The 25,786-nt window shown below is 46.6% G+C and overlaps 1 pseudogene; it reads right to left on the minus strand.

Moving 5' to 3' along the window:
* Positions 1–22,742: 22,742 nt before the first annotated feature.
* Positions 22,743–24,700, minus strand: LOC142852930 (small ribosomal subunit protein eS17-like; annotated as a pseudogene).
* Between the last annotated feature and the right edge of the window lie 1,086 nt (positions 24,701–25,786).

Genomic DNA, 25,786 nt, shown 5'->3' on the forward strand with positions numbered 1-25,786 from the left:
ATTGTGACTTTCTGTTTTCAGGAAGTGGGTCCTTTCTCTGGATTGGTTAGTTTGAAAACAGAGGTGGTTAATGAAGAATGGGGGAGGGCACTATGCATCTGCCACTGTCACCTTCTGACTCTGGGTTCCAGGGTGGGTACAGATACCTAACCCCATCCTGAACTCAGGGTGACTGTGAGGGTTGACATTTCCAACCCGCATTGACGTTTATCTTGAGGAGGGGGGTGGAGGGTGGTTGGGGAGTCAGGAGTGGGGGGCAAGGGAGAAAGGAGCTTTCTCAAGGAAGCCATTGCTCATCTGCCTGGGGACACAAACTGGAGGAGGAGGCTGCCTGGGGACACGAACTGGGGGAGGAGACGGAAGAGGAGGAGGAGCAGGGAGAAACCCCTGAGGGTCTGAGCAAAAGGGGCCCGCTTTTATGGCCTTCCTGTTTATGGTAAGAAGTCAGCAGCTGAGGAGCCAGGTTGTCTCCTGTAACAGCTGGCTGGGGACCTGCTCCCTGGATGGCAGTGGGAGTGGAATCTGCCACAGGCCATGCTGCCTTGGGGCGCATTGTTTTAGACCAGCACGTTTTCTCCCCAAACCAACTTGGTTGGTCGTGGATCTGTGTGCACAATTCAGATCTGATCTCAGCTCCACCACAGGATGGCTGTACAATTTCAGGTGGACCCGTGTGTCTCTGCGCCTCCTTTGTAGCGAGTGATACGCCTCCCTCAATGGGGTTTGGGAGAATGCACAGTCCGATGTGTCTGACATGTGGGAAATGTCAATATGGTTTTACTGCGAAGATCTTTCATCTCTCTTCCAGACCCAGCCTGAGGTCACGGGATGGGGTGGGAGGGTGTGGGTGGTGGTGAAGAGGAACCTGTCTACAGGCAGCTGGGAGAGCTGCTCTGGGAGGCTCCTTGCCTCCCAGGAAATACAAGCTGTGATGGACCACAAGGTGCCCAACTAAGACGAAGAACATGGTGTCAGGGCAGCAGACAGCGGGAGAAATCAATAAACTATAATTATCAAGAACAGTGTCTGCAGGGTTGGGGGTGGGAATGGACACAGAGATGAGAGGGGCAGGGGGATACCAGAGGGAGAGCAAGGCAGAAACGTGTGCGCACGTGCACGTGCGCACGCACGCACGCGCACACACACACACACACACAGAGTCATATACAGGAGTGTACAGCAAAAGAAGCTAATGGGGAAAAGCAAGGTGTGGCGCTTGTCCTGGTGGAGGAGTTTAGGGTGGGTAGAACACAGGACCAGCACAGCCTCCGCTATACCTCTCCTCTAGATTATGAGCACAGGGACAAAAGCAGGAGATCCCAAATGGAGTATCTAAAAAGGACGCTACAGAACTCGGATGCAAGGGCCAGATCTGCCATCATGTGCTTAAAACATCCAATGCACAAATTTAATCATTGCTTAGATACTGAACCAATGTTACTCATAACTGGTAGGTTAAAACAGGATGAGTCATCTCCATCCTGGACGTTTTGGCCCCACCGCCACTGACACTCTTCTGCCTGGATCCCACCTGGGAGACTCTTGTCATAAGAGTTGGTGAATACTGCCAGCCTGGCACTCTGACATTTAGAGGCAGGCACAGAGGCTTCTCAAATACTCTAGCCTCGCATGTGACCTGACTGCTTTTGAAAAGCTACCATTGCCCTGATGGCCAACACTTGCCACTTCAATACCATCCTTGAGGAGGGGTTGTAGGATATGTGGGTTTCCTGTCCCCCGTTCCTCTCCTGTAGTCTGGTTCCTGTAGTCTACCAGCTGTGGTGTTCAAGGGTGAAGCAGCTGCAGGTCCTCTTGGGTCTATGAAAAAACCCTCCTCATTACCTTCCTTGACTTCAAACTCTATTACAGAGCTACAGTATTGAAAACAGCTTGGTATTGCCATAAAAACAGAGAAGTCGACCAATGGAATCGAATAGAAGACCCTGACATTAACCCACAAATCTATGAACACCTGATTTTCGATAAAGGAGCTAAAAGTATACAATGGAAAAAAGAGAGCATCTTCAACAAATTGTGCTGGCAAAACTGGATGTCAACCTGTAGAAGAATGAAAATAGATCCATATCTATCACCATGCACAAAACTCAAGTCCAAATGGATTAAAGACCTCAATATCAGTCCGAACACACTGAACCTGATAGAAGAGAAAGTGGGAAGCACTCTACAACACAAGAGATGCTCTATCACATGTCAAAAGCATTTGTTCAACTATGTTCATAGCAGTATTATTTGTAATAGCCAGAACCTGGAAACAACCTAGATGCCCTTCAATGGAAGAATGGATGAAGAAAGTATGGAATATATACACACTAGAGTACTACTCAGCAGTAAAAAACAAGGACTTCTTGAATTTTGCATGCAAATGGATGGAAATAGAAAACACTATCCTGAGTGAGGTAAGCCAGACCCAAAAAGAGGAACATGGGATGTACTCACTCATATTTGGTTTCTAGCCATAAATAAAGGACATTGAGCCTATGATTTGTGATCCTAGAGAAGCTAAATAAGAAGGAGAACCCAAAGAAAAACATATAGGCATCCTCCTGAATATTAACCTTCATCAGGTGATGAAAGGAGACAGAGACAGAGACCCACACTGGTGCACCAGACTGAAATCTCAAGGTCCAAATCAGGAGCAGAAGGAGAGAGAGCACGAGCAAGGAACTCAGGACCACGAGAGGTGCACCCACACACTGAGACAATGGGGGATGTTCTACTGGGAGCTCACCAAGGCCAGCTGGTCTGGGTCTGAAAAAGCCTGGGATAAAACCGGACTCGCTGAACATAGCAGACAATGAGGACTACTGAGAACTCAAGAACAATGGCAATGGGTTTTTGTGGGAGCCTAGGCAGTTTGGATGTTCACCTTACTAGACCTGGATGGAGGTGGGTGATCCTTGGACTTCCCACAGGGCAGGAAACCCTGATTGCTCTTTGGGCTGACGAGGGAGGGGGACTTGATTGGGGGAGAGGGAGGGAAATGGGAGGCGGTGGCGGGGAAGAGACAGAAACCTTTAATAAATAAATAAATAAATAAATAAATAAATAAATAAATAAATAACCCTCCTAAGGGCACTCTTAGGATTTCCAAGGATGACGGGCTCCTGGTCTGTTGTTTGGTGGTCCTGGGGAAGGAACCTAGGACCTCATTGATGCTGGGCAAGCGCTCTACCACCGAGTTATATCCCCAGCCCTCTTTTTACTTTTCTTTGAGCTCATTCTGTAACCCAGGCAACCCTTCACCTTCAGTTCTAAGCTTATAGGTTTTGATCTCTTTGACTAACCTTTATTTTCAAAAATATTTAGATTGCGATTCATTAACAGTAGCAAAATTACAGTTATGAAGTAGCAATGAAAATAATTTTATGGGTGGGGGCACACAACATGAGGAACTGTATGTACTTAAGGGTCGCATTAGGAAGGTTGAGAATCTCTGCTCTAGAGTGTCAGGATTAAAAAGAGTGCTCCAATGGAAGGAGCCACTCCCCACCCATTGCAGATCTGGGCATGGACCCCAGGGCCTGGTGCTTTTGAGGCAACTGTTATCATTCATAAACACGGGGTGCCCCGAGGCTGGTCCCATGAGGGGTGGCAGGTCCCCTGGCAGGTGGTCTGAGGTCGCGAGGGAGACAGACAGATATGCCATGCTGAGAGAGTTTGGGTGTAGAGTTTATTTAGTGGGTAAGGGGATTATGGAGGACAGAGGTGAACAGAGAGATAGAGAGGGGAAGAGGAGAGGAAAGGAGAAGCGGGGAGGGAGGGAGTAGTTACCTATTCAGAAGCGGGACAGAATGGTAAGTGGTATGGGGGAGAGGAGGGACAGAGAAAGAGGAAAGAGAGAGGAGAGAGGGTAGAGGGAGGGAGTAGTTACCTCTTCAGGAGAGGGACAGAGAAAGAGAGGTATCTGGCTGGCGAGTCTCTCACCTCTCAGACTCTTTCCAGAGTTCCTATTCCTGCCTGTCCTCTCCTATTTAGCTATTGGCCATTCAGCTCTTTATTAAACCAATCAGAAGGTGTCTTAGTCAGGTGAAGAAGGATAGACACGTCTTCACACCGTGTGATCAAATATCCCCGCAACACATCCTGGCATTGCCCCCTCTCACAGAGAGCCCCAGCCTAATGGATGTCCAGGCAGGCCACCAGGATGCCGCTGGGTCTCTAGTGCCATGCCACCTTCTCCAGTGAGGAAGCTGAGGGAGTGTCTCTTCCAAGACTCATCATGAGGAAGGACAGCCAAGGTTCAATCAAGTCCCCAGGTATCAAATTTAAGAGACTCCTGTAAAACCTACTCTGTTGGGAGTGTCCAGGGACAGAGTGTCTTTTGTGTACTTCCTGGCGGCCACTGCCTCTCTCTGCCTGGACACCTTCCTTCTCTAGCTCCAGACTACAGGTTTTACAAAAGGGCCAGCTTCTGCTGGAACAGCATGGCTTGCCAGCTCCTGGGAGGCAGAAGGCCGGAGACAGCACAGGGGGAGGTCCATGGTCTGGACCTGCTCAACCCCAACAGCTCCTGAGCATCCCCTCAGTATTCTTTTGGGGGCAGGCACTGCCCAGGAAGCAGAAGGGAGAGTCCATCTCGTCATTCACTCGGTCATCTCAGTGCTGGTGAGAACATCCTTCACATCCTTCTTTTGGGCAAAATTCCCATATACACAAAACATCAGATGGGGAAGTCTGGTCTCTCTGAGCTGGCACACAGGGTCTTAGACTCTAATTTCCCAGCTGCAGAGCCTTTTTTTTTGTTTTGTTTTGTTTTTCAAGACAGGGTTTCTCTGTGGCTTTGGAGCCTGTTCTGGAACTAGCTCTGTAGACCAGGCTGGTCTCAAACTCACAGAGACCCACCTGCCTCTGCCTCCCAAGTGCTGGGATTAAAGGCGTGCGCCACCATCGCCCGGCTGCAGAGCCTTTTGGAAGGTGCATTAATTTCTACTTTTTTTTTGAGACAGCGTTTCTTTGTGTACCACTCCAGTCTGTCCTGGAACTCACTCTGTAGACCAGGCTGGCCTTTAACTCAGAGATCCGCCTGCCTCTGCCTCCCGAGTGCTGGGATTAAAGGTGTGCATCATCACTGCATGGCTCTTTGTTCCTATTTTTATGTTACTTCAAATTGATATCTGACCTTGGGCAAAGGCAGCTGGGAACTTGCTTTTTGGTCTTATCTTTGTTTTGTGTTTTTGTTTCACACTGTATAAAAGTGCTGGGCAGCTTAATTTGGGTCTAAGGAGCCAGAGAGCAGAGAACCTAACCTCCCTGCACCACTTTCTTCCTCTGAGCACAGCCCTGCATGTTCACCTAAAAAGTTTTTTCCCTATTTGATAGAGTATGGCTAGAGAAAGTATCATTTTTTTTAAAAAGTGATGATGTTTTTGCACTTTAATTAATGGAAAAGTTAAATCATAGAATCTGGTACAAGAATCCCCACAGTTTGGTCCATTTCATTCCACTTCAGGGCTCACCCTCAGGTAAGGGGGTTGGGCTTCTTCCCTTTCAACTTCAGCCCACAGTCTGCCTGTTCTTTTTTTTTTTTTTTTTTTTTTTTTTTTTTTTATTTTCGAGACAGGGTTTTTCTCTGTAGCTTTTTGGTTCCTGTCCTGGAACTAGCTCTTGTAGACCAGGGTGGCCTCGAACTCACAGAGATCCGCTTGCCTCTGCCTCCCGAGTGCTGTGGTTAAAGGCGTGTGCCACCACCGCCCGGCTCAATCTGCCTGTTCTTATATGATGTTCAGAAACAAGAACTTGTGTAGCATGATTAATAACAACCCAGAGACAGAAATTGGGGTTCAACCTGAAGGTCAGAAAAGCAAAGAGGCCAGCTACTGGCTCTTACCTCTACCTCAGTCTGAAATAGAGATGTTGCCTCCAGGAATCTCAGAATGAGACTGTGTGGGAATTGTCTCCTCCCGTCTTCTAGTCCTCTCTGGTGCTGGGATTAAAGGCATGCACCACTACAGCCTGGTTTCTATGGTGAACTAGTGTGGCTACTGGGATTAAAGGCGTGTATCACCACTGCCTGGTCTGTAATGCTGATCAGTGCAGCTGCTTTACTCCCAGAACTTCACATAAGCTTTATTTACTAAAATACAAATGAAATATCAGTACAAACTTGGGAGTCTACAAATGATGAAACGAACCTTTGGCTAGAAGCGGCTTGTCTTCAAGCGAAAGGAAGCTTTGGGTCTGGAACTGTCTAGTCCTGTCTATTGGTGTCTGCCTTCTTTGGGAAGAAGTCTGTACTACCCCCATTCCCCCAGCAGTGGGATGCTTTTCTTACTGGATTTAGGTGATGGAGAAGCCTTGAATAACGTGGGGAGAAATAATGCCGATGCTGACTTTCCCTCTACTTTGTCTCTCCGCAGTCCCACTGATGCTCAGAGCCGGCCAAGGAGTTTGCTGGCTTGGAAGTTTGTGGGTGGTGGGCATCAACAGTCTGAGGGGAAGGGGGTCTGGAAAATAGTTTTCCTAAGTAGAATCTGGAAACATCTTGGTAGAATCTCAGCTGAGGTGAGACCCGCATGCCCAGCCGAAGACAAACCCCCTGTTTTATTTCTGATACTGAGTGGGACACTCCCAGACCGGTAGGAGCTCCCATTCTGGATTTGTTAGGAAATCGTTTATAAAAGCCATAGCTGCTGGAATGGAGAGTTGAAGAGAAATCAAAGTATTTATTTTCCTGGAATATATGAATCTATCTTAAATATTCTGTGGGAACCTGTCAAAGAGACATGTCAGAGCAAAGAGAGCATCCCCCTCCTCCAGCTGCGGCTGCTCCCGAAAGTTGTTTTGCAAATTGGTTTTCTCTTTGGACTGCTAAAATTTCCTCCCATCTTGCTAGGCTCACTTGATTCTCTTCTTCATATTTTATTTATTTATTTATTTATTTTTTGGTTTTTCGAGACAGGGTTTCTCTGTGGTTATGGAGCCTGTCCTGGAACTAGCTCTTGTAGACCAGGCTGGTCTCGAACTCACAGAGATCCGCCTGCCTCTGCCTCCCAAGTGCTGGGATTAAAGGCGTGCGCCACCACCGCCCGGCTCTTCTTCATATTTTAATGGGCGTTTCTAAATACGTGTGTTAGCGTCATTTTCCTTAGTATCTTAGATCTTGTTGTTCTCCCCTGTCAAGATTTTGTATCTCTGCCTAAGACTCAGGGATTTCTGCGCATGCTTGGTCTGCATGTGCTTTCTTACTGGTTTGTCTTATGGTCCATGCTCTTCTGTGATCTCCTCCTACTGTGGGCTGCCCCCTGAAGGATGTATCTGGGTGGCTTTGATACAAAGTTTAAAGCTTGCCCCAGGTTCCAAGACTGTGTCTTTGGTTAATGCTCCTAGATTTCTCCTCGTCTGTTAACATGGACCAAGTTCCGACTTTCTGGGCTGATTTATGGTTGTATTAGGGAAAACTCTACCAGGGATATAAAATACAGTGTTCCATGCTTGGGCCTGATCTTCCGCACTATCAGTGATTACAAGTGTATTTTATAACCTTGTGCCAAATCGAAATCAAGGTGATTTGTGCATCAATCTCCCGGATAAAATCAGGGCATGCTGTATTGCAGTCTGACCTTCCTGGTGCCTTTGTTGGTGCCGTTTGCTCGTGTGCCTTGGACAATTATCATAGACGGCCAGAATTGTATCACCCACTGTAGGCAAAGGCTTAACTGCTCTCCTGGAGTCTTCCCAGAAGAGGAGGCTCCTGTGGGCTTTGTAGCATGAAGGACTGCAGGCAGCTCCTTGAGCCTTCTCTGAGGATCTTTCAAAGCAATCCTGACCTCCCCAGCTATTGTAAGAAGTGGGCTCTTACAGCAAGCTGTCACAAACATGTCCCAGAGAAAGCCGGCATGCCGCAGGCTCTCTCTGTCTTGTACACAACCCCAAGAGCTTGGCCGGAGAAATCGCTCACTTTTAAAATGAGCAAGGACAAGAAAATCACCTATTTTACTCTTGTCGCCACTGTCAACCATTGGTTCTTCTTGCAGTTGTCAAGGAACAAGGTCAGGACTTCCAGAAAAAACCCGAGTCCCTTAGTATTGTTCCAGCCCTAGCTGCACGCTCCATGACACAGTACATGGCTGGCTGGGTCACAACAGCGTTGAACAAATTTGTGTAAATTGTAGATTTCTAGGAAGTGAAGTCTCTTCGTGCTGCTGCTGGTCGGAGGGGGTATTTAGGGTAAATGTTTTTAAGTTAGGGTTTTATGACTATAATCTGAGTTTCTCAACTTATATTTAACCCAAACTTCTTTTTAACGTAATTTCATCTCTTTTGATTTCATAGCCTTTCATAGCCTAGGGAGGAGCTCGGAGGTCTCTTCCAGTGCCACAGCCGGCTTTGTGAACCTCTTTAAGATATGCTAATGGATGGCATGATTATTAAGATAAATGCCTTGTGTAGGAAACTGGACTTAATTATAATATCTATAATCAGCCACCGGTCAGAAGTTATAATTTATTGTTCCCTAATTTGCCTTTATTACCAAAAGATATTTAACTTAAAGGGATTATTAAAAAAAAAGCCTGATTTGAATGGTATTTAGCCAACTTAAAAACTATTTCTTCTAAACTTTTATAAGCTCCTCACATATAATTTTAGGAAATAATATGCCAGCATGAGGGAGTCGTTTGTGCTTGTTGATTAAAACATGGGAAAACTACTTTGTAAGAAGAAAAGGTAAAGGTTTTTTTCTTCCAGACCCTCATTTTCAGGATGCCATGTAAACTTTTACAATAGATTCAAGTCTGGGTGGGGAGAATATGGTGTTTCCATGGCTGGTGAGGTGTCTATTAACAGAATATCTAATGTTCCTCCTTATAGATCATAATCTCACCCCACCCCCGTCAAGAAGGGAGCAGCATTTGCTAGCGCTGTGACTCCATAGGGCTTGTTCCACACAACTCCACGGGCCTTCTAGACAAAGGACCTTTGCACTCTTTCCCTGACCCCCTGGCATGACTCTGGGGTCCTTGGCCACACAGGCATGGCTTTCTTGCATCTCTTTGTCTCCAAACTAATGTGGGTGTTAAAGATGCCTTGCCCCCCTCCCCCCGCCCCCTCCTTGTGAGATGGCAGTGGCTACTACTCTCCTGCCTCCCAGGAACTTTTGTAATCAGAGCAGCTGCCCTTCGGCTTACACTGCATAGGTTTGAAATTTATCTCCAGGGAAGTGACACTGGGATGTAAGAGACATTCCTCCTGAGATGTGGGATCCACTGTCCAAGGGTGTTGCCTGTATTGTAGGCGTGAGTAAACCTCCCATTTCCCACATCTTGTGGCCAAGGTCATTCTTGAGCCATTTGGATGGGACTTTAGAACACACTAGAAGCAGAGCTCAGAATGCTGCTGCCTGTGTTCTGTCTTCCCAGGTCAGACATGAGGTGGCGCGCGCGCGTGTGTGTGTGTGTGTGTGTGTGTGTGTGTGTGTGTGTGTGTGTGTGTTTTGCAAGAGTGCAGCAGTCTGAAGGTGGCTTGAATACTCTTTCATAGGATGGAAACTTACTGAATTGAGAGTAAAGATGAAGCAACCTTTGAAGATTAAACCTCAGATTACCCAGAGTGTTTACGGGGTGCTGGGCTAGAAGAAAGTTCCCTTGATAGGCAGACTGATGTAAAGCGAATGAAATATTTCCTGGTCCTTCCTGCAAGGGTTTCTCACCAGGAAACCCTGCTGAGCAGCGGTGTGGCCAGAGTGGTTCTGAGGAGCACACGGGATGCAGACAGCTCCGGGATGGAGCACCACCTAGAAGAGATGGTCTTTGGATATCACCAGAAGCCACCAGTTGCAGGGTTAGTGGTTAGGCACTGGCAGGCTGCAGATGGAACTTCCGTCTTCACACTGGGGTTTTGTGTGTCTATTCGAACTGAAGTCTGCTCAAGAACCCTTTGCTGGGTCAAGGGTCAAGGCACTCACTCCCCAGAAGCTCCAGAGGCTCAGAGTGCCACCTCCCTTAGAGAATTAGACCCAGAGTCCCTAAGTGGCCCACAGTGCACAGCTGGCCCCAGCTGGAGAGGTGATACAAGGAGCACTGGGGGTCTTCATTTTTGTCAGGCCAGGCTTACTTAGGCTATGCTGAAGATCACAACTGTGCTTGGCGCTCTCTCTCTCTCTCTCTCTCTCTCTCTCTCTCTCTCTCTCTCTCTCTGCCCTCTTCTCTGAATATGAAGTCATCTACTTCCAGGCATTCAGTTTCCTGTCTCAGGTTGTGCTGCTGGGATTCCCTACCACATACGCACGCACTCCCCTTTCCCCTCAAGTCCTGAGACCCTAGGGCCAGGGATTTTCTGAAATATCAAAACCCAATCTCTAGTCTCCTTAGCTCCACCCCCTCAACAGGCCAACGCCAGATCCCCACGTGTTTGCAAATCTCATTTCTTCCTCGTTGCTTTCACGACCGGGTCAACTTTACAGGTTCACTTATTATCATCCAGGGGTCTGAGTTACAGAACTCTAGCCACACCAAAGACGTCACAATTTCTTGCTCGGGGACACTGTGTAAAAGTCACACCTAGCCTCTGGGAGGCAAGATGACATTTGCATAGTAGCAGATCTGGGTTTAGCCTTGATTCGTACGTGGCTCCTATACTGGACAGGAAAGCAAGCCCAGCCCCACCCTCAACCAGCTAGTGTACTAAACTGAGGGGAACAGCTTCTGAGTCCCTGCTCTTAACCTCTATCCTATGCAAGGATGCCATGGTGACAATGTGTTTGTCCTTGGCTACTCAAAATGAGGGCAGTGGAAGTGAGTCTCTGTTATGGGTCTCTTTGCTGTCTTTTGGGACAGAGTTGCTTTGTAGGCTGGTCTCAAACTCTTGATCCTGCTGCCCGCTCTCCCAAATTCCGGGACCACAGACATGTGCCACTAAGGCTCCCCAGTGATTGCCTCTTGATGAGCTGGTGGAGAGGGTGGCCATGATGATGGTGACAAGGTTGAGAGGAGACTTGCACACGCGGGTCTGGGCTGCAGCTGAGTGGTAGGGAACGTGTGTGCCATGCACGAGGCCTCGTGTTTAATCTCTAAGACTCCAATCCCCGAAGAACCCAAATTGAAGCAAAATGAAACCATTGCGTATTCAATCAGCAGAGGATGGTAGACCTGGGACTTCCAAATTAGTCCCCAAATGCTCCTCCTGATACAAAAAACAAAACCAAGCAAAAATCATCTGGAGGGACTGAAGAGATGGCTCAGTGGTTAAGAGCACTGGCAGTTCTTTCAAAGGACCTGAGTTCAATTCCCAGCACCCACATGGCAGCTCATAACTGCCAATAACTCTACCTCCAGAGGACCCTCGCAAATACCAATGCATATACAGTAAAATTAAATAAATCATTAAAAAAAATCATCTGGAACCCAGAATTAGCCCCAGTAGGTCTTGGAGTGAGGTTACTCCATGGACCTGAGTATGCTGACCTTGGGTGTGTCCATGTCAGGATAAAGAAGAAAGAGATCCCTGCTGGACCTGCTTCATACTCTGTCTGACATAGAAGGGGTCTAGCGGGTGTCTGGGGGAGGAAGGCCTTACGTCATGGAAGAGGACTCTGGAGGTCTGTAGAAGGGAGTAGTGTGTGGCTCCCCCTCCGTATTATTTGAGCTCTCTCCCAGGAGCTGTTAGGAAAAGCTTGCAAGAATTTCCTGGACTCCTGCAGACAGAGGTCTGCTCCACCAAGGGCAGGGTTGGCTGCCACTCCCCGCAGAATCAGATCTTTGGCTTCCTAGGCTCCTTTCATGTCCCCAGGTCCCATGTTCACACATTTGACCTCACTGAAAGACAACTCCAGAAGCCAACGCCCAGGAGAACAGGGGGTTTAGTCTCTCTCACTTGTTACTGTTTCCACAGAGACTGGAACCATCCTTAGCACATACTAGACAGTAAGAGAAATATTGTTGGGGAAAATGAATCTTGTCAGGAGCCCAAAGGCTTTACTATGTATCTGCTCTGTGACTCAACAAAACTGTGGACTTTGTTCCTCTAGCCTGCCACTGCCACCAGCTCTGTGTTACAAAACAGAACAATGTCAGTTGAGTCCACTGTAGCTCTGAAGTGTAAAAGCTATGGAACTGATTTGAAAAGGACAGTTGAGAAAGTTCGGCCAATTTTAGAGTTCACAGGAGATAGTGTTTCTAGAAAATAGGCGGCAGACATGCTTTCTTAGACATGTCAAACTATCTTTCCAGTTACTCTTGGGTTGAGAAGGGAAACGAAACCAGCTGGAAATGAGTGCTACCACACACCAGAACCTTCGGGATGTGGCTAAAGTAATATCCAGTGGGCAGCTTATAGCCTCAGGGTAACACTCAGATAGGGAACTGAAAAAAAGATGAACCAAACATTCAACTCAAGAGACCAGAGAACACCACCACCCTGAAATATGAACATATGCACACGCACATGAGCTCTCCCTCACCCATGCACACCCATGCACACACATAAAGAAGACATTTGCTTCCAAACTTTTTCATAGATCACGACAGTGGGGTGTGTTTCTATCAGGGTCCTTTCTCTGTAGAAGAGAAATACTGTCTCAAAAAACGAGAGAGAGAGACACACAGAGAGAGAGAGAGAGAGAGAGAGAGAGAGAGAGAGAGAGAGAGAAAGAGAGAGAGAAAGCAAGAGAGAGAAGGCAGCCAAGCTTCCTGTTTCCTCATTGTGCTGGACTGTGTGTCCTTTAACTGTAAGTCAGCACAAACCCTTTCTCCCCCAAGTAGCTTTGCCAGGGCATTTCATCTCAGCAACAGGAAAAGGAGGAAAGACACCTGGTGATCTAACCTCTATGCACGCAGACTTGGTAGCAACTCGGATGGGACCTGGATTGCCTGTGACAGGCAGAAAGGGCAAAGGGGACAACGCTGGCTTTCTTTCCTGTTTTTCTGGTTGTTTGGGGTATTAACTCTGATAATCAACAGAAACCAGATTCTTTCTCCTTGAATGGTGAGTAGAACTCCCTGCCCTGCCTGGAGCCGAGACTTCCTGTGTTCATTTCTCTCAACAGGTCCTAACTTCGGGATCCTATTTAGAGCAACTCAGAGAGAAGTTCAAACACTTCTCTGTCTCTAGTCAGGGTGCTGGTCTAGCCTTCCCTACTGCCAGGAAGGACTTCAGCCCCCCTGAGGCTCCGCCCTCACCCCCCACCATCGACTGTGCATCGGCCCTGGGTGTCTCCGGGGTTCTCTCTGAGGGTAAGGTGTTCAGATCGAGGCTCCCCTGGACTTGCTGGCCACTTGATACTTTGTTTGGCTTCAGTTTGGTTGGTTAGGTTTTTGATAATGTGTACCTCATAGGTTGGGGTGGGTTTTCTCATAGGAAATTAGGAAAGGTTTATGCGCATGCGAGCTATGACCTATGATTTGCTTTTTGCGCCACTTTCTTTTTATTTATTTATTTATTTATTAAAGATTTCTGTCTCTTCCCCGCCACCGCTTCCCATTTCCCTCCCTCCTCCCCCAATCAAGTCCTCCTCCCTCGTCAGCCCAAAGAGCAATCAGGCACCCACACATTGAAAATAAAATAGACGGAGACCGCGACGCCCCGATTTCAGAAGGGAGCTTAAGTACATAATTTTGAGTCTTATGAAATTGTCAATATTTGTTCATTTCTTGACCTATAAAAACAGCAATTTCATGCTAGTCAGCCTGATAAAACATGGTCTACTGAGTCATCCCTTTAGAGACCTACAGCCTGTCGTAACTGTGAATTGCTCTGTTGCCCTCCTCTGTCTCATTCCGCAGAGTAGCGGGAAGACAGACACCTGGAGCTTTCTTTTTCGTTGTATTATTCTGCTCTCTCTTTCACCTGGAATTTACTCAGTATCACGCTCTGCACAGCGCTGGAGGGGTCTGTTCTGTTAACCAGAAATCCCCTATAGAAGCTCACAGATTTGTTCATTTTTGTGTTCAGTCGTGTCAATTGATTTGATAATTGCCTGGGAGACATACACAGGCCTACAGACACGCAGAACAAACGTCGGGCCACAGAATTGTTTTTTTCCTCGACAGTAGGATGAAGATGTTTTAGTTACTGGAACTCAAATGTCACCTGGAAGAAGAAGAGGAGGTACGGGGGAGAAAGAGAAAGGAGTGGAGATGGCGCGGTGTGGGAGGCAGGTGGCCCCTCTTGGTCACCAAGTGTGATGACTCCCGAATATGACAATAAATCACGGCAGGAATCAATCTGTCGGGAGGCTACTGCGCCGTGCTGATAATGCATCAATCAATAGTTAATGTTTACACTTTAATTAATCCACACGCGGGAAGCATTCTTTCAGTGACAAAAATAAAGGGATGAGAAATAAAACACCTTTTATATCAAGGAGCCGCGAGTGCACGGCCTGTCTGGTGGCTTTGATTGGAGCTGTCATTGATCACTGGGGGTCTCCAGCCTTCTGGCTGCATTTGGATACCAAGCTAATGTGGGGGAGGGGCACAGGAGTGTCAAAATTCAGCCCCAGGGAGCCGGTGACATCCTCAGAACTGCTGCAGAGCGTGGATTCCGGCACTGGCAGCACAGACCCAGAGACAGTATTGGATTCTAAGTATCCGTGGCATTTCCCAGAGAAAACTTCCGACCACAGATGACAATCTATTACTCTAGTGGAAGAAGCATGATGAACTTTAATATGAATAGCGTATGAGAAGAAAGGAAGGGCCAAAGAAAGAGAAGTCTTCACTGTGGGGGTTGGGGTTCAGTCAGGACAGAAGATTCATATTAGACTTGAATATCAGACAGGACGAGGGAGCTAGTGCGCAGCCACTCACCTCAGGCTAGGGGGGTTGAAGACCCACTTCCTCCTACTCCTGAGGTCGAAAGGCTCCTGCAGCGCCATCTCCTCTTTCCAGCCACATCAGCAGCCATGTTCAGTGGAGAAGGGCGCGCACACCTGTCAAATGCCAAATGCCGCCGCCACTCCAGGTCAGGAGAGAAATGACTGACACCCACCGATCGTGAAGTGTTTGAAAACAACTCCAAATGCTTTTAGGCCCAACTGTTTCCATTACTTTCCCCCATCGTATCCGGCAATCCAGCCCTGTTATTTCCCTCCACGCCGAGGGAGAGGTGCTGTCAGGGCATGTGTGCCCGTCTATGGTATGCTGTTGTGACAAGTTATGGGGACTTTACAGAGGTCGGCTGGCCCGAGTTCTAAAGGCTTAAGAGCGCGGAGTTGCTATGTGGGTAGTGCTGGTAAAAGCCTCATAGAGAACACAAGACACAAGCAAACTTATGGACTCAGACCCGTAATCCCAGGACTTGGGATGCCAAGGATCACTAAAAGCGTGAGGTCAACCTCAGTTTGCAGCGTGAGCTCTAGGCTAGCCTTGGCTATAGAGTGAGACCTTGTTTCAGAGCAAAACCTCAAATAAAACAAAAAGCCCAAGAAAAAACAAACCAAACAAACCCTCACACCCCTCCAAAACCCCAACCAACCAACCAACAAACCAACCAACAAAAATCAAACCATACCAAATCAACCAAACAATCATCTGGTCGACCAATTAACCAATCAACTGGAGATAAAAAGAAGTAGCCTGCAAGTGCTGGGGAATGCACTCCCAAGAGGAAAAAGGTATATTCCTGGTAAGGACCTAATTACCTGTCCCCAGTCCCCAGTGCCTACAGGTTCCAGACCACCCTGTCACCACCACAACCTGCTTCTAGCACATGACCTTTAGGGGGTCAAGTCGTGAAGCAGTTTAGAGGCCACGAGTGAACTTCCTAGGGCAAGGTGTTCACTGAGACCCAGAGACACTGAGGCTGGTAGAGTGGTCAGTAGATTCACATCACTTTTTTGTTTGTTTTAGAGACAGGGTTTCTTTGAGTAGCTTTGGAGCCTATAGATCAGGAGGCTGGCTTTGAACTCACAAAGGTCTGTCTGCTTCTGCCTCCCGAGTGCTGGGAGGGGATTAAAGTACCACGCAACCACTGTCTGGCTTTTATTTCTTTTTTTTTTTCACCCTTTCATCTTTGCTTCCCTCCTTTGTTTCTCCCAGACCTGACGACCTCTGAGCCAAGCAAATTCTCCCCGTGACTCAGTTCTTACACATTTGTACAGTCTACTTTATAATGCAGGAATCACATTGTACCCCCACTAGCCAACAAGAGCTAGGATGATATACTAAAGTTGATCCATGTAGAACACAAACTTTACAGTCATCCAGTGCAGACTGTTAATCTCTCTTCTCTTCTACATTTAAACTGTGTGTGACCCTCCCCACTTCCCCTCAGCCCACTACATTTATTCCCCTGGCTTGCATCATTGACCGTATTTCTAATTGGATGGGTAGAATTGAAACCTTTTAAAGCTGCTGGTATAGGAAGCTGGCCTAGTCTTTATCATTTGGAGTCTTAGAGACTGTTGGGGAGTCTTTGGATACAAATAGTAGCCTGGGCTTTGCTAACTGCTCAGCTGGAATCTAGTTCCAGCCTCATGTCCCCATTCTAAACCCTGCCCAGATGTTCGGCTGTGAACCCAGCCCCACTCCTCCCTTTCCAGACCCCATCCCTGATTAAACCTGTGAAGGGTCAGCTTTTCCCCTGGAGCTGCTCAAGACCATGTCTACAGGTATGTAAGACCCGGTCACTAGACCTGTCATGTGCTCTCTCTCCTGCCTTTCTGAGAGTCGCCTGGGAGTTGCCACTCTGCTTTGCTTTGCTCTGTTTATTAAACTTGGATTTATTAATTCGGCTGGATTTGGCTTATTGCATTGGTAGAGGAACTGTCTACTAGGATTTTTCAAAAATACTTATCACTAACAAGTGAAGAAAAGGAACCCAGAGAGGGTTACTGGCTGGCCCGTGGCATCTCTGGTGACCTCAGTAAAAATGCACTGAGCACCTGTGGTGTGGCAGGCTCTTGGTAAAGCCTGAAGCCCTGCAATGTAAACTTGCTGTCTAGTCAATGTCTTTGCTTCTTGCACCATTAGCACCAAGGTGAAATACTTTCCTCGTCTATACACTCTTTACATTGTGCTAAAACCTCTTAGGGACATTTTAATGTGGTTATTTGCAACTTGAGGTGACTTTACTTCTTAGAAGGCACTTGGCAGTGTCTGGAGTCAGGGTGGAAAGGAGACACAGATCTCTTAAGTAGAGACAAAAAGACTCCAATGTAGCCTACAGTGCACCTGGCGACTTCCCATAATAACGTGTTCTTCACTTCAACATCTCCACGGTGTCAGATTTTAGGATCTGTTTTGATCCGTATTTCCTCCCTAGAGAGGCACTGCCAACTATAACCCAAGCATCTATCCAGGAGAACAGGGATGCTGAAGATGACTAGTCCCATGCATCTTGCAGCCCCTCCTTTTGGTACCCAGCTCTGCTCATGCCCAGTGATGCCCTGTATTGATGTAGTACACACACACACACACACACACACACACACACACACACCCCTTTCAAAGTTCTCCCTGGAGATTGACACTGACCCAAGCCCTGACCTGAGCTGTTTTTATCAGAGCCATGGGCAGATTACTGCAAAAAGAAAGGGCCTAAAATCTAGAGTTTAGCTATTTTTGAAGCTGAGTGTTGCCTCCCGAAGCAGAATGAACCCTGTAGACAGATTCCCTAAGTGGATTCCCTTTGACCGGGTTTAGAATTTCCAGGGACTTTTCCTTTGTCTCCCTATCACTAGAGCTTCACCATGCTTGTCCGGACGGGACACCATATTCCTTCTACCCCTCTGCTGTTTTGTGTTAATTTCATTGGTTAAATAAAGAGACTGACTTGGCCCTTTAATAGGACATAAAATTAGGTAGGCGGAGTAAACAGAACAGAATGCTGGGAGAAAGAAGCTGAGTCAAGGAGTCGCCATGATTCTCCTACCAGACACAGATGCAGGTTAAGATCTTCCCTGGTAAGACCCCTCGTGGTGTTACAGGGATATTAGAAATGGGTTATATCGATATGTAAGAGCTAGCCAATAAGAGGCTGGAACTAATGGGCCAAACAGTGTTTAAAAGAATATAATTTGTGTGTTGTTATTTCAGGTATAAAGCTAGCCGTGCGGGCGGCTGTGTGGCGGGACACAGCCCCGCTGCTCCTATTTCAACACTCTGCCTGGGAATTAGCCACATGAGCTGAACAAGAAGTACCTGGGTTCTATACACCAGAAAGCGGATGACCTTGCACTTGGCTTAGTCCTTCCCTGGTGCATGTGCTCATCAGGCTCTCATCCTAGCCTGAGTTAAATGCCTGGGAAAAGCAATGCAAAGGAAAGAAGGATTGGCTTGGGCTTATGGCTTTACAGGTCTGAGTCCACCGTCACTGGCTCCATGGCTACAGGAAGTGGAAAGAGCATAACAGTGGTGTGGAAAGTGGCCCAGCAGAGATGTTCACTCCAGGATGGCTGGGAAGAGGTATGTCGGGGGGAGACAGGGAGAGGACCACAGACAAGGTGTACTCTTCAAAGGTGGGGCTGCAGTGGTCCACTTCTCTCGGCTACACCTCACTTCTTCAAAGGTTCCATTACCTCCCAAAGTGGCATCACCAGCCAGTGACCAAACCTTAACCACATGAGCCTGAGGGCCATTTCCTATCCAAACCATGGGTGGGCTAGTTAGGGTTTTCCGTAATACACTTAAGTCATGTGTGTACTCTTCTTAGGATTTTTGTCATGCCTAGGAACCTTTTAGACTCTTATATACTTAACGTTTTCCTTCTGATTCACTAAATCTATTTTATACATTTTATTCATTCATAGATAGAGATCAGTTTGCACAAAAGGAGGTAACAGAAAAATAAGCATAACAGAAAAAAATCTTCCTATTGTTTTCTATCTGAATGTTGCCATTCCTTGAAGGTTCTAGGCTTTGTGTACAGGTCTATATCTATACTCAGGAGGAAGATCCAGAAGGGTCAGAAGCTCAGGGCCATCCTTAGCTACATTTAGGCCAGCCTGGAACTCACCAGGTCCCATCTTAATTTAAAAAATAAAGTCTAGCACAGAAAGAGTGATGGGATTACCCATGGGGTAGCGGGCATCCCCTGGGATTCTGGGAAGGCAGTGCCAGTACCACTGGAGTTCCAGATCTCCGCTCCTTTATATGGTTCTGGGTGATCCTACTGATGGTGCCAATGAATCATCTGTCCCTTTAGTTCCCAGGGAGCCAGACATTTCAATTCCCCCTTTAATGTGCACACAGGCATATAGCTGGTCAGGCAGTGAGAAAACTGGAGTGTGCTGGTTAGCTCACCAGGCTCCCCACAGCGAGATTCTCTAGCCCTTTGGCCCAGGGTGTGTGGCACAGCTAAAATCCTCTCATACAGGTGGCTGGGGATGTGCTACAGTTTTTGCCTGGCATGGGACCCTGGGTTCAAGTTCTAGCATTTAAATAACACAAAATAAAAACACCCTAAAATGTGCGTCAGTGGCAGCAGCCAGATCCATACAGAAGCATCAAGGAAGATGACTATACCATTCAAGCTATATTTTCACAACCAGGCTGTCTCACGGCCACAGAAAAAAAGCCACTTGTCTTCTCTGACTGCAGTGGCCAATTCTGTCTTTACATACTAAAAAAATCAAACTAGGGAGAAGATAAATCTTAATCCTATTTTGCATTGAAGTTTCAGGGTTTTTTTAAGTAGTGGTAATTGAAAGAAAACTCCCTGCAGAATTGTTATAAAGTGGTTCTTCAAAAAGTGGAATCAAGGTACAGATGATTTTAGCTACAACATTTCTAGAATAATAGAAATGAGTCCGAGGGGACTAGTGGGAAAACCTCTAACTTTCTTCTTTAATAAGTCTGATTTGCCCTTCCTTATTGAGGGTTATGCTTTTTTTTTTTTTTAATTTCACGATGGCAGAGTTGGAGGACTTACGGCCTTTGTCACTCCTAGAAAACATATTATTGTACAAAGCAGACTGTTGCCTCAATAGCCAGGAAATTAAGTAACTTTGGGAATCAGTGAACACGCATTAAATGATGGTCTTGCTCTTTCCTTTTGGGTACTGCGTGGAAGTCAGCCCTGCTCACACCTCTCATGGCTGAAGTCAGAATGAGAAAGGAATGAGTGTCTGAGTCAAAAACAAAACAGACTGAAAATTCTGAAATTAGAGTAAGTCATTTTCTGTGTTGACATCTCAAAGAACGAATCTAATCTTGGACTAGAATATCTTGGAAATGAAGCGTCAGGGATGAGCCTTGAGTTCCCTTTCTGCTATGCAGTGATATTGATGATTAGAAGAAATTGCCATGCCCCTTTGCTACCCACACGGCTATCTCTCAAACTCTAGGCACACCATAAGCTCCACTACAACGTCCTTTTCTGTCAGTAATAAAAAGCTATATGTAAGCTGGATAGTGGTGGCTCTCACCTTTAATTCCAGCACTAGGGAGGTAGGTAGGGGCAGGCAGATCTCTGTGAGTTCGAGGTCAGCCTAGTCTACAGAGCAAGTTTTGGGACAACCGGGGCTACACAGAGGAACCCTGTCTCAACTGCTCCCCCAACAAAAAAAAAAAGAAAATTAAATTTAGAGTAAGTTTACAGTATTGGGGAGTGTGAGCACTGATGGGGTGCTGAGTAAACTTCTTACAAAATGGGCCTCTGAATTGTGCTAGGGTCTTAGATGGGCTATTGTGGCTAGACACTGCTGGTTTTGAAAGATTTGATGAAGAGTTCTGCTAAATTGGCTTTTAAGATATAGGGCTAATTCCACCACATGTACTGGACAAGGTTGGACAAACCCACTTACTTCTGGGATAAGAGAACCTAGTGCCCAGAGGACAATCAGATGCTGTGGTAATATGAACATAATTGGCTCCCATAAGCTCACAGGGTGAAGCCCTGTCAATTAGGAGGTGTGGTTTTTTTGGAGTAGGTATAGCCTTGTTGGAGAAAGTGTGACGCTGTGCGAGTAGGTTTTGAGGTCTCCTATGCTCAAGCTATGCTTTGTTGTGGACAGACTCCTTCCTGTTGCCTGCAGATCAAGATGTAGGATTCTCAGCTCCTTCTCCAGCACTGTGTCTGCCTCCATACTGCCCTGTGTTGCCTGATGATAATGGACTAACTGTAAGTCACCCCAATTAAATGTTTTCCTTTATAAGAGTTGCCATGGTCATGGCACAGCAATAGGAACTCTAAGACAGATGCCCATTTATTACAACCCATGATTGCTCAACTTGGTATTGTTGGTAATGATGCTATACTAGTTAGATGGGGGTACTTGGAGGAGTTGGAGATGGAGGCTTCTGGATTTTCAGTTGAGTAGTTTTTTTTTTTTTGAGGGGGAAGAAAGGGGTAAGGGATTAGCCATCTAGGAAATCAAGCTGCCTCATCCATTGTACAAAGGCAAATTATTCCAAAACCATCTATGTATCACCTACCCATCTATCCAAAATATTAATGATTCTCTCTTTGGGCATTCTTTTAGGTCCTAGGGATATGAGAGGGAAAGATGTCATCTGTGTCTTCAGGAAGCAGGCAGTTACAGAATGCAATGCCTTCTTACTAGAAGTCTGTTCCGATTCATGTGGTCACTGGGAGAATACATGTTGAGAGCTGGTGGGACACACAGCCAATCTGTGTTGAGAGCTGGTGGGACACACAGCCAATCTGTGTTGAGAGCTGGTGGGACACACAGCCAATCTGTGTTGAGAGCTGGTGGGACTAACAGCCAATCTGTGTTGGGAGCTGGTGGGACTAACAGCCAATCTGTGTTGAGAGCTGGTGGGACACACAGCCAATCTGTGTTGAGAGCTGGTGGGACACACAGCCAATCTGTGTTGAGAGCTGGTGGGACACACAGCCAATCTGTGTTGAGAGCTGATGGGACACACAGCCAATCTGTGGTGAGAGCTGGTGGGACACACAGCCAATCTGTGGTGAGAGCTGGTGGGACACACAGCCAATCTGTGTTGAGAGCTGGTGGGACACACAGCCAATCTGACCCCTGGGATGTCTTAGAGCAAAGGAGCATCATTCCTTCCTCTCTGTCCTTCCTTCTCAAGGTTACTGGCAGGGTCTGGAGAGATGGCTCAACAGTTAAGAGCACTGGCTGCTCTTCCAGAGGACCCCGGTTCAATTCCCAGCACCCACATGGCAGCTCACAACTGTCTGTAGTTCCTATTCAAGTAAATCCAATGCCATCATGTAGACATACATGCAGGAAAAACACCAATGTACATAAAATAAAAATAAATAAATAATTTTAAAAGATTATTGTCTACTATTTTTTTTTTTACCTTTGTGCTTAGACTTTAGAATCAGCCTGAACCTGTGGAAGGTGATGGGTGTTGTACGCTTCCTGGAAGGAAAGGAGCAATCCTCACTGTTCCATTCCTGGCTCTAGCATTTGAGTCTTTTCTCTTTTTTCTTGGTAGTTTGGCTAAAGGTTTGTCAAGTTGGTTGATATCTTCAAAGACCCAACCTTTGATTTCATTGATTTTTTCCTGTTACTTTTGAAAGCTGGGATTCAGTCATTTTCACCATCATCTTTCTTCCTCCTCTCCTCGTGCTTCTTTGGTTTCATCTGTTCCTTTTCTAGGAGAGAAGTTTAAGTCATCAATGTTTAGATATTCATTTAAGATATTTTTTTTTAAAAATATGTGTATGAGTATTTGTCTGCATGTATGCATGTGTCCCACATATGTGCCCAAGGAAGACAGAGGGTGTTGGATCTCTTGGAACTGCAGCTATAGATGGTTGTGGGTACTGGGAACCAGACCACAAGAGCTGGATCATCTCTCCATCCCCTTGATCGTTGAAAGATTATTTTTGTTCTCTATTTTTAAGATTTGTTTATTTACGTGTATGCTTGAGTGTATAGATACTCAGGAGGTTGGGAGTCATCACATGGACGTTTGGAGGCAAAGCAAGAGAAGTAGGTGCCTTTAGCCACCAAGTCACCTCTCTCTGGCCCTATACCTTGTGAAGGAGCCATCTATAAGGACAAAGTTCCCTCTCAGTAGCTTCATCTCTGTCCTCTAAGGTTCTGCAGACTGTAGATTCGATTCTTTTTTTTTTCAACTCAAAATGTTTTCGAATTTCCCTCATGGTTTTGCTTATTGGCCATTGTTAAGTCGGGAGAGTGTTGACTTCTAAACCTATATGGCTTGTTCAAGTCTGTTTTTGCTACTTATTTTTAATGTCATTTCATCAAAGTCCAAGAACATTTTGTGTGTCATTTCAATCTTCTTAGAAGTTCTGCGATCCAGTATAGGAGCTAGCATATGGTGTACCTCAGTCTGCTTAAGAATGCATCTCCTGTCGTCTTGGGGTGGAGAGTTCTGTACAGATGTCTCTCAGGGATAGTGGTTCCGAGTGTTCTCTGTGTCTCCTAGCTCCTTACTGATCCTCTGCTTAGGCCGTTTTATACATAATGTATAGGGACATATGTAAGTACTTAAATAATAATATCATTATTTTGAACTATCCTCGGATTTATTGAAAACATTCCAGAACAGATTCAGATGGTGCCACATGGCATTCTGAAATTCTTCCCAACTGTAGGCAGAGTGCAGGTGGGAGAGGCTGTGGCAATCCAGAAGCTTCAAGCATTTCCTTAGTGTCAGGGTCTACCTCAGTGATCTCCTGACCTGGGGATGAGACCTTAGGAACATACTTATCCTTTCTCCCCTCTCTCCCTCCTGCAACTTGATTGAGCCAGGGCTCCCAGGACCTATCCGAATCTGCCTCATCAGCTGCGTGACATCGCCTGCTAGCTTGTCATAGAACTTCATGCCAGGGAGCATGGCGATCTCCACGTACACGTGATTGTTGCTGTGGAAGTCCTTAACCAGGTGCATGCATTACTTCTTGATGATGGTCCAGGCTGCCTTCTGCACAGTGGCTGGCTGGGGTAGCTTCACAGCCTTGGTGTGCATGTGGCCCATGTCGGCGAATCCTGGTGAAGGGGAAACATAGCCATTATTATCATGTTGTCTGTTTTCTTTTCAATTTTGCCAGCTATTGCTTCTTACATTTTAGGCTCTCTTGTTAGGTTCATATATGTTTATAGTTGCTTGTTTTCTTTCTGCATCAGACCTGCTATTCTTATCGAAAAGGTCCTCTTTGTGCCTAGAGACTGCCTGTCTTAGTCTGTGAATGGCACTGCCACCGCTGGCAACTGGAACCTAACACACAAGTGCAGCCATGATCCTCAGCACTAATGGCTCCACAGCTTTCTGAATCAGCCATTCCAAGTTCTGCATAGGAAAGCATTCAGAACATACTCTGATAAGCTCATACTCCCGAGGAGAGCCTCTCTCTTACGTGTTTTCCCTTAGTGCTTGCGGTATTTGAAGTGTTTTTAGGCTTCCGTTCTCCTAACCTAGCTCTGTTGGTTCAAAATGAAGTATTTGAGAGAATCTTTGATAAAATGAGAGCCCTTACACGGATTTGAATATATCCAACTTTTTTTTTAATCCAATAAGTAATTTTCAGGAAAAATAACCAAGTACTCAAGCATATGTCGGCTCCAGCTGAACATACAGTTTTCATTCTACGCCATAAAAATTAATCTAGCCATATACCATGGCATATATACTCCTCTGGTTTCCTGGTGTTTTGAACCTGTCCAGCCCAAGGTCCTGGATCTTACCAGTGAAGTCTCGGAGTAGTTCATAGCACGCAGATAGACATGTAAGCGGGTGGTCAGGCACCTGAAGGCCATTGGCTGGGTTTCATGGCTCACAGTTAGACATGTAAGCGTGTGGTCAAGCACCTAAAAGGCCATTGTCTGGGTTTCATGGCTCACAGTTAGACATGTAAGCGTGTGGTCAAGCACCTAAAAGGCCATTGTCTGGGTTTCATGGCTCACAGTTAGACATGTAAGCGGGTGGTCAGGCACCAGAAGGCCATTGGCTGGGTTTCATGGCTCACAGTTAGACATGTAAGCGTGTGGTCAAGCACCTAAAAGGCCATTGTCTGGGTTTCATGGCTCACAGTTAGACATGTAAGCGTGTGGTCAAGCACCTAAAAGGCCATTGTCTGGGTTTCATGGCTCACAGTTAGACATGTAAGCGGGTGGTCAGGCACCAGAAGGCCATTGGCTGGGTGTGCTGGCCTCCTTCACTCCATTCAGCACGGTCAGATAACCAATAGGGGATCCTCAGAAGCAAGAGAAGCGCTGTTTTGTTCTTCATAGAATTCCTTATTTTTCAGACACCAAGGATGTTGAGTCATTGGGATGGTGTCATCCTCCCTGGCCTTCTGATCTGGGTCATTGGCTCTGTACCGTTCAGAAGCGTTTTCAGAGACATGTTTTTAGAAAAAAAAGAAAAGGCCATCTTTATAACCAAACCACACACGTACACACGTACACACATACGCGCACACACACACATACACACACACACAGACACACACACACACACGTGCACACACACGTACACACACACGCACACGCACACACGCGCGCGCGCACACACACACACACACGTACACACACATACACGCATGCACACACACACACGCACACACACACACACGTACACACACACGCACACACACACACGTACACACACACACGTACACACACACACGCACACACACACATACACGCATGCACACACACACACACACGCACACACACACACACACACATACACGCATGCACATGGCACCTGATGTTCCCCATGGAGTCTAGAATCCTAGGAGGGAGTGACAGGGGCGAAAATATTCTCTTGTCACATAGTTAATGATTGCATTCCCATGGAAATGTGGCTGGGACCAAGGATGCTAGCTTTTTTTTTTTAATGTGTGTATCCAAATGTGATCGAGAAAGGTACATTTTGGAAAGCCAGACCGTCTGGCTTTGAAGCACGCATTAAAAGCGGGAGTA

Source organism: Microtus pennsylvanicus, chromosome 6 (assembly GCF_037038515.1).
Source record: "Microtus pennsylvanicus isolate mMicPen1 chromosome 6, mMicPen1.hap1, whole genome shotgun sequence".
NCBI lineage: Eukaryota > Metazoa > Chordata > Mammalia > Rodentia > Cricetidae > Microtus > Microtus pennsylvanicus.